Source organism: Rhipicephalus sanguineus, chromosome 10, assembly GCF_013339695.2.
Source record: "Rhipicephalus sanguineus isolate Rsan-2018 chromosome 10, BIME_Rsan_1.4, whole genome shotgun sequence".
Lineage (NCBI taxonomy): Eukaryota > Metazoa > Arthropoda > Arachnida > Ixodida > Ixodidae > Rhipicephalus > Rhipicephalus sanguineus.
The window spans coordinates 105,752,891-105,761,692 of NC_051185.1; positions in this window are offsets into that span (position 1 = coordinate 105,752,891).

An 8,802-nucleotide genomic window follows, 5' to 3' on the forward strand; every position below is an offset into this window, starting at 1 on the left:
ATAAATTTTGCAAGCAAAATTGGAAACCGACTCTCAGTCAAGGGAACGTAACGGCGACAAAACAATCTTCCGCGCATCGCTGCCATACACTGTCTCGTATCGGCCTAGCAGACGACGCGCGAACGTCTCGATCAAATAGCCGCCAACGACACATTCCTTTGAAATGGGCTGGTGTCCCAGAACGAGTGCTTCATGACTTCCGTTTAAAAGTTTTCGTTAAACTTTAAACAACGCGAATACAGCCGAAAACTGAACCTTACAGCAGTTTCTAATGCAGTTTCTAATTCGTTTCCGCGAGCGACGACGTGATTACGGGTCTACTACGGTGACGGCGCCTAGCGGCTCAAAGCCGCACTTACGGCGACGGCCGGTTCCCATTGCGCTCCTTTCCTTCGCCCAGGCACCGAAAGATAGAGGAGGCGCTGGCTCGGTTTATGTGTATCAATCGGGGGACTTGCGTGAACCCAACGCCACAGATGAGAGAAAGACAGGGCGGTCTCTCAAGTTGTTCTGCAGTGAAAAAATTGCGCTTTCGCCGCAAATGCGAAGCAATGAATGCGATAGCAACAAATTGAAATGTTGTACGAAGGAAGGCTAGCAGCTAACTCTTTTTGGATCTGATCTCTCGTAACTCTACAATTTATGCGTGACTTTAACTGACTAAACATCGTAAAGGCCATTGTACGGAGGAGCTGATGCGAAGCCTCAACGATTCAATGCACAGTGATACAAAGCTAGGCGAGCATGGGCATGGTTTAGCACTGAAGGAACTCCTCTCCATTTGACCACCTGCATGTCTCTAAGCTCCACCTCGGCCTCTACTAGCCTCCGCTATACTATGCTGTACTCTCTCCTCCTTTCCCTTCTACTCACCCTCCCTTTTTTTAAACCCCTTGCTATACTACGTAATGCATAGCTATGCTATGTACGATATGTGCATGTTTTGTATGTTCTTACGTGTTGTGTTCTTCGCACAGTGCAAATTGTCTGCTGAGTGTATGAATCAACTATCCAAGAACGTTGCGCTTCGGTGTTGCATGGTTCTATGTCCTTACGTCTTGTCTTCTTCGTGCAGTTTAAACATTGCTGCTCAATCTAGAACCAATTAGCCTTACGAACTGTCATACTTCTGCGTTCATGTGTACCTGTGTCTATGTTCCTAAGTGATCTTCGCACAGTTTCAATTTGTCGGCCGGACAATACATCGCCCTTTGAGCTCATCTTGGGAAAAGGGCCGCTCCAGCAAGAGAAGCGGTCCACATGGTGCTTGTTGTCTCAACTCGAAGCAATAAGAGTACAGAGCGTAGAAAGGCATACGATCCGTTTGACAATGTCTGCCGAACGAACCACGCCCTTTTAGTCAATTCACGCTTGCTGCTCAAGGGATGCAGGCCTCCTCCCATCCCCCTCTTCTGGCGTGGAAGCTCCTTGCCTGAAGAAAGACAGGTGGGGCGTTTTATCTCTGCTTGAGGAGCAATCGACGGCAGACATCGCACGCGGGATGGTGTTATCGTATGCGCCCCCAGTGTGACGGAAATGGCCGATTCGTTTCCTCTCTCTACAGCCGCGTTCGTCGTCCCCAGATCGTAGCCTTTTACCCACGGGTAGAACATACGATGCGCTGGACGATGTTACCGATATTGACTTTATATGGAACGTGACGGCAACCGCGACGGCAAACACATGTGTCCATATATTTGCTATCGCGAAATCTCGCAGGAAGGATGTTCTGATTACACGAGCTTAAAAATGTGGGCGATTGCAAGAAGCGCAGTGGCGCTTGCATGGGCGTTGTCCATTATAGATGGAGTAGAACTTTCATCCGAGAGCTCGGTTGTCCAACTTAGTGAGAGCGTTGCAAAGACACCCGTCGTTTACGCGGCAGACGCAGGCCGAACTGTCCAAGTTAACTCGATGAAGTGTGAATGATTGGGCAGGATGGCCGCGTGGGAAACGTCGTTCAAGCTTTGGCAAGATTCTTTAACCAAATAACCAACAGGCGTCTCTTTTCAAGTATCATCACCATCATCATCATTCTCACCATTTCGAGCATCTTCATCTATAATCATGATTATCACTTCGAGCATAACCATCGTAGTCATCATCAGTTATCATCATCATATTTATCATATTTTCGAGAAGACGGTGCAGGCTCGGCCTAAAAGAGCTCCGCTATTAAAAAAAGACCTTGTTCTAATAATTTCTTTTATCCCTTGGCGTCCTCTCTGATTGATTGGTTTCTTCAGCAACTACACGTAGGGTGCCAGGGTTTCCTGTTTAATTCTTTAAAATACAGCATTTCTCCCTAGAGGGAACTAGGGGATCTGGGCTCTTGTAGACACGACCGGAGAGACGGCGCGAAATAAATAAAGTGCGCATTTTACAGCAGAGCACTGCAAAAAAGGCAAGATATGGCGTTGGTGAAAGTCATGTTGTGCACGCTTTCTGGGAAGCGAAAACGCATTCCCGTTGCACTTTCTGTTTCTCGGGAGGTTTACACGGTAGCGCTATCGCACATGCATGACGGTATTTTTTTATCTATATGGAAGAATGTAGGTGCGAGTTAATATAAATGCATGCAATGATTGTGCAAATCGTAAAGGTATAGTCTGTGTTATTCTCTTATACCGTTATAGTGTTTTTATTTCCACGTCCTGTCAATCACTGTGACGCTTTCGTTTGTTTTTGACTGTATTCATTCCACGATGTAACGACACATTGTGGGGTTGCGAGTGTGATAGAAGGGCTCAACATTCGTAAGTGAATATAACTACCGTGGTGCGCATAATGAGAAAGGAATGACCAAATGGGAATCACAGGAGCACAATGTGGCTGGCGCAATGTAATATATTTCCTTCACTCTTTTTCTTTCCTTGAACTCATTTAGGTGGCTCACTTTCTGTTATCCTCCTTGCCTCATCTGCGCATGCTCATCCTTCTCGCGCTCCACTACATACACATCAGTTCGCGCCATCGAGTTGCACCATACGACTTCACATCCTGCGCCTCTTATGACTTCGGTTTTATTAATGCACCTTCCCTTCTTCTTCCACCAAATACTCTAAAGATTTCTTATAGCACAGCAAGATAAATAAATTGATTGGTTCTTATGTGTTCACCTACAAAACTTAAGCTGAATAAGAGCCCTCACGCCCATGTTTTGGAGGTCGGTTCCTCTTGACTACTGACCGATTAATACTTTCACCGGCTTCGAACATCGGCGTTAATAAAATGTTCACGTCATGTACAGTTAGACTCGATCTAATGCAATCCAATTTTACGAAGTTCTCAATCTAATGAAGAAATTTCCATTCTCCATCATGTGCCGGTTGAATGTTGTCATCAACCCGAATTAACCAAACTAACTTCGAATCAAAACTGCTTTACGAAGTTTTCCTGCAATGAATGAGTAAAAGAGGGATGATTTCTTTGGAATCGTTTTCCTTCGATTTGAAAAGGGTGATTTCTTTCGAAGAGAGACAGGTTTTTCTTCGAGCTTGCGCTCTGATGCTACAGCGTTAAATCGTCTATTCGCCACAGTTACGGCCCTAGCTTTACTACGGTGAGTCTGCTCGAAACGCCCATGCACGCAAGAACGGACTCAACAGTCCGCAGCGCTCCTACATACCAGATGGCGCTTGAGACTGTGGTGGTTCAATTATTGTCCCTGTATATGATCCCACCATCTATTGCTTTCGCTATTGATGCTTTTAATGACAAATGATTGTGATCGCCTCCTCGCAATTCGCCGGCTCGTCCTGGTCGCACAATCACTGAATTCGTTATCCGCCTCTTTACATTTCGGCAGATTATCATAGCAACCGTCTGCGCAGCCTGCATCGCCCGGACATTGGAGGCTGTGTGTCCAGGCCGCTTTCGAAGATTTTACCACGCATGTGTTATTCACAAATACCATGCCGCGGTGGCTTTCGGGTGTTGCTAGATTACAATTTTAAATTTCGGCGAACCGAGAAACCCGCTTCTCGATTTTGCGAATTTTCCCACTTAGCGAGATAATTGGAGCGTTAGATCGTTAGATCTATTTTCAACTGTATGTATTTTGCAGCGCCAGTATCCTGACATTATATTATAGTTCCAGAGGTGGAGCAGCGCTCTGCGACCACCTGCAGTATGGCTAACTTTGACGACTCGGTATGCGATGCGGTCTCCCAGGGCTTGCGTCTCGTGGTGTGCGCTGAAGACTTAGTGACCCGGAAACGGAACGCTGAAGTGTCCCCGATCCTGGTTGTACGAGGCGAACCTCCGACGAAGCGACACTGGCATCAAGTCAAGAGAGTCGCTCGACGCGCCTCTCCTCCACTGGGGAAGGAGAAGTACGCGGACCGACAGTCCGAGCGCAGGGTCTAGCTCTATGCGGTGCCTTTGCGACGTTAAGGGAGACAGGGAGAACCATAGCACCAACATTAAACAACGACAACCAGAACAAACAACTTAGTAATGGTGAAGATTGGTCTATCTGGTTAAACCTGATTAAGACTGCACCACAATTATCAGCTGAAGAAATGGTGCGATCCCGCACTGACTGTCATTGTTGCATCTCTCTCGGTGACCAAAATGGAGATTGCTTATCTCAACGAAGCACGCGTGAGCGTTCTGCAATAACTTTTTGTTGTGGCAGATTTTGGCAGTGACAGTCGTGGCAACAGGAAGTGAAGTCCACTGAGCAACGTTCTTCCTTTGCGCAGCGTGTTGACTTGCGCAGGTTTTGTCGGTTATCTGGATCGGCTATTCCGCCTATCGGGATATTCTCTGCATTTGTCGGCCCGTCTAGTTGAAATAATGGTCAAGCAACGTGACTAGCTTGTCGCTACAGCCACCTGGAGCGAGCTTGTGCGCCAGCACGGACTGCGAGGGCACCTACCGGAGACACTACTTAAGCTCAAAGCTCTGCTCGTGTAGCCGCATTTTTGCAGTGGCGTTCGTGGCAGCAGAAAGTCAAGTACACTAAGCATCGTTCTTCGTTTGCGCAGGTTGGTTGAGCATTGTTTGCCCCGTTGATTTTCCTCCTACTTTTGTTTTCGCGATTGCTGCTGCCAGTAGTTAAAGTGCTGTTGTTATTGTTACGTTTACATGATGCCATCGAATGCTGAACTGTCAAGCGAAGTGCAACAGCTTCGAGCCGAAATTGAACAGCTTCGTGAAAGTGTGTCTGCCTTCAGCACTTTTCATGATGAAATGAAAAGAAAGCACAAGCTCGCCACAGCCGAAAACAAGTCTCTGCGGAAATCTAAGGATGAAATTGCTACTAAACTGGCTCACATGGAACAGCCTTCACGAATTAACAACGTTGAGATAAAGGGTGTGCGATGTTAAAAGGGTGAGGACTGCACTGCCATTGTTCAGAAAATGGGCGATGTAATTGGCTGCCCCATGAAAAAGAATGATATCGACGCTGTACACTGCGTGCCCGTGAAAAAGGACAGGAACTTAATCGCGAGGTTTGTTCTCGGATCAAGAAAGATGAATTTTTGCGTAGAGCAGGCAGAGCCCGTCTAACAACCGAGTCGCTTGGCTTTCCTCAGTCACAAGGCGCCAATGTGTACGTTAATGACCACCCCACACTCGACAAAGCAAGAGATTGTTTGCGCACGCACTCACTAAAGAGGTGTGTCGACAATGGGGGTCGGCAATCGTCGCGTCAAGGCGCGCAAAACTGAGGGCAGCCGAATTCACGCAATCGCCAGCGTGCATGACCTCTCAGTAATGAGAGAATATTGATGGTTGATTAACGAAGGTATTGTTGCCTAAACAGAAAAAAAATTTCAGGCAATGATTATGTGACGTATGAAAAATTAGGCATAACATGTCCTTCATTCATTCTAACGCACAATGTGCAAGAAATAAGGACGACCAATAACCGCTCTTATTTCAACTCTTGGCTCTGAAACTCATTTTCTTACGATGACGGAAACACGGTACAGGAACGAATCTGAAGTTTTGAAATTACCCGGATGTGCAACCTTCTTTTTAAATCACCCAACAAGAATGGGAGGTGATGTTTTGATGAAGGTTAAAAATTCAGTAAATTCGCGGCTGGTTCAAGAGTTTTCCCACGTCACTAATGATTATTAAATATTGACTGTACCAAGTGATGGTTTTGTTTATGTTGTGGTATACCACCGTCCTAGCGGTAACAACTCGAATTTGTTCGCATTCTTAGATACATGCTTATGTTGGGTTGGAGATGTTGGTAGTGAGCTAGTTCTTGCAGTTGGTTTCAATAACGACGCTGCGAAATCGTCAGAAAATCAGTTTGAACTATGTCACGTTATTGAATCAAATGGATTCTTTAATGTTATCACCATCCCAACCCGCACTGACAAAAACAGTGCGACATTATTTGAAGTGTTCATTACTAACATAGAAGCTAAGAAATGTTTGTCCGGCGTACTAAGCCCGGCGTACGTCAACCGTCACGGAAATCATAATTGTCTTTTTTCAAGCCACATATTTCGTCAATTAGCGAATATACTTTGCCCCACATCATGTTTAATGGACATATGCTATTCCTACACATTCCAACGCTGTTGCGGCAGTATCGTGTAGCTACCGCACTATACAGCGCAGGGGTCTCAAGTACGCGGGTCCCGGACCTCTCGCTAGCGTCCCGCGGCCCGCACATGGCTTTTTTCGTCCCATTTTTAAAAAAAATCTCTCTATAAGTACCTTCTTAAGCTTCACACGCATGACAAGTCTACAGCATTTTTTTTCGTGTGGCACCCCATGCGGTCACCATGTGTTCACACATAACCGTGAAACAAAATTCCATATTCTGAATCGGCGTCCAGATTTAGTCTTTTGGAGATAGGTATCGATATGTTGTTGGAATCCTGCCGTCAGATACCCTTCTCAAATAACCCATATATGAGGTATGGCAAAGGTCTTCTTTGAAATTCAACGTTCGCAGGCATCATATGTAAAACCTATCCTGCGCCCCTCCTTTCCCCTCACCTACCTTCGTCGCTGTCCTGACCCTTGCGGCAGTATATTTTCGTGAATGCAGCCAGTCAGCTGAGGTGAGTTTGAGACCCCTGATATAGCAGAACAAGGGGAAAGCTCAGACGTCAACAGTGTGGGCACACAAAGCAGGCTGTGCATGTCCATCTCGCGTCACATGAGCACTGGCAGCCGTGACGGCAAAGGAGTGTGTCTTCATACGGATTCTATGTAACGAGACTCCGCGCAGACCTTTCGTTTTAGTGGAGCGATGGAACTTCCAAGAACGTTTCCTTGCTTTAGAGCTCTGTGATCACTCTTGGGATGATAAGTTATAGGTATAAATTTATTATATTATCTTTATTACTGCGGTTAAAGAATAACCTTTGCAATATAAAATCATGACGAATGCAAATAAAGCACGGAATAGCGAGATGCTAACTATATAAGCGCCTGGTTTATTTACTTTTAGCTCGCCTGTTTCAGAAAAATCAAGCAGCCCCATATGCAAGAAGTAAAAGAAGTTCGCTATTTGTCCCTCATAAAACTTATATCTGGGGTTTCGCGTCCCAAAACCACGATATGATTATGAGGCTGCAGATACTTCGGTCATCTGGTATTCTTCCCTCGTGCAACTTCTCCAAGTAGCTTCCACACACAAAAAGCGTTTGTTTTACATAAAATGCCGGACATATACCTGTGCTCAACATTGTGGAACAAATTTAAAGTGGCACTAAAGGGAAAACGATTTTTTTATTTGCAGTAAATTAATATTTTACAATTCCAAAATCACCATGCTCGCCGCGACAAGACTCTTGGTAAGCGAGAAAATGCACAGAAAGAAAGCGCGGGTGGCGTCCCCACCTTGAAATTCGCGCAGCAAACACCGTGACGTCATAGATTCTGGCGGCGTCTGCTGGGACCTAAGTAGTTTCCAATCCGTAAAAATGAAGCACATTAACCTCTGAGGGGTCATAGTCATAATGTACCAAGTATCAGGAAATTTCGTTGAGCCAATGGCTCAACGAAATTTTGAAATCAGTGATGTCACGCGTGGAGATCTGATCACAAAATTTAAAAATGGAGGTTTGACCTGTATTTTCTCCTCTATTAATAAGCTTATGATGGTGAAACTAATGACATTGGTTCTCAGAGTACAATTCATCAATCTGATTCATTGATTCACTTTAGTGTCCCTTGAATAACTGAGCAAAGTCCAAGCCCGGCCCCACCCGAGCCCGCCACCTCAATCCCGGGCCCTACCCTAAGCCCGGAGCTTCAGGAATGAGCCCGGCCGGGCCCGCCGTGAAAACTATTTACCCGGCCCGGCCTACGCGCCGGCCGGTCGGGCCCGGGCTTTCGGGCAGGCCCTAGCCCGTGCAATGCACTAATGTCAATAAAAAAGGTTTACAATAGACGAACATGAGTCATAAATGCGACAGAACAATATAACACCTACAACAACAAACCCTTTTGTACTAAGGTTCAGCGTAGAAATTATGGACCTCAGGGCCTAGCTTTGTCGTCTACTCTTTTATGTCACATTACGTCACTTTATGTCACTCAATTTACAATAAGGGGAACTCTCGGGTAACGTACGGTTACTCACCCATACGATACCCAGAGCTTCGCCCACTCGCCATGATTCACTTCGTGGAGACGCGTGTTTTTGTTTTCTTTTGCGTAAGACGCCGCTTAAAATGTTACAAACGTTCCGGAGGCAAGACTGTGGGCCGCTGTCCGATGTCCTCACCACTACGCCGCTGGTGCATGGCTTGTCAGACTGAATAAACGCCTTGGAGAATTTCCCTAGTGCAAGCAAACGTATCGAAGACGCTAGACGCG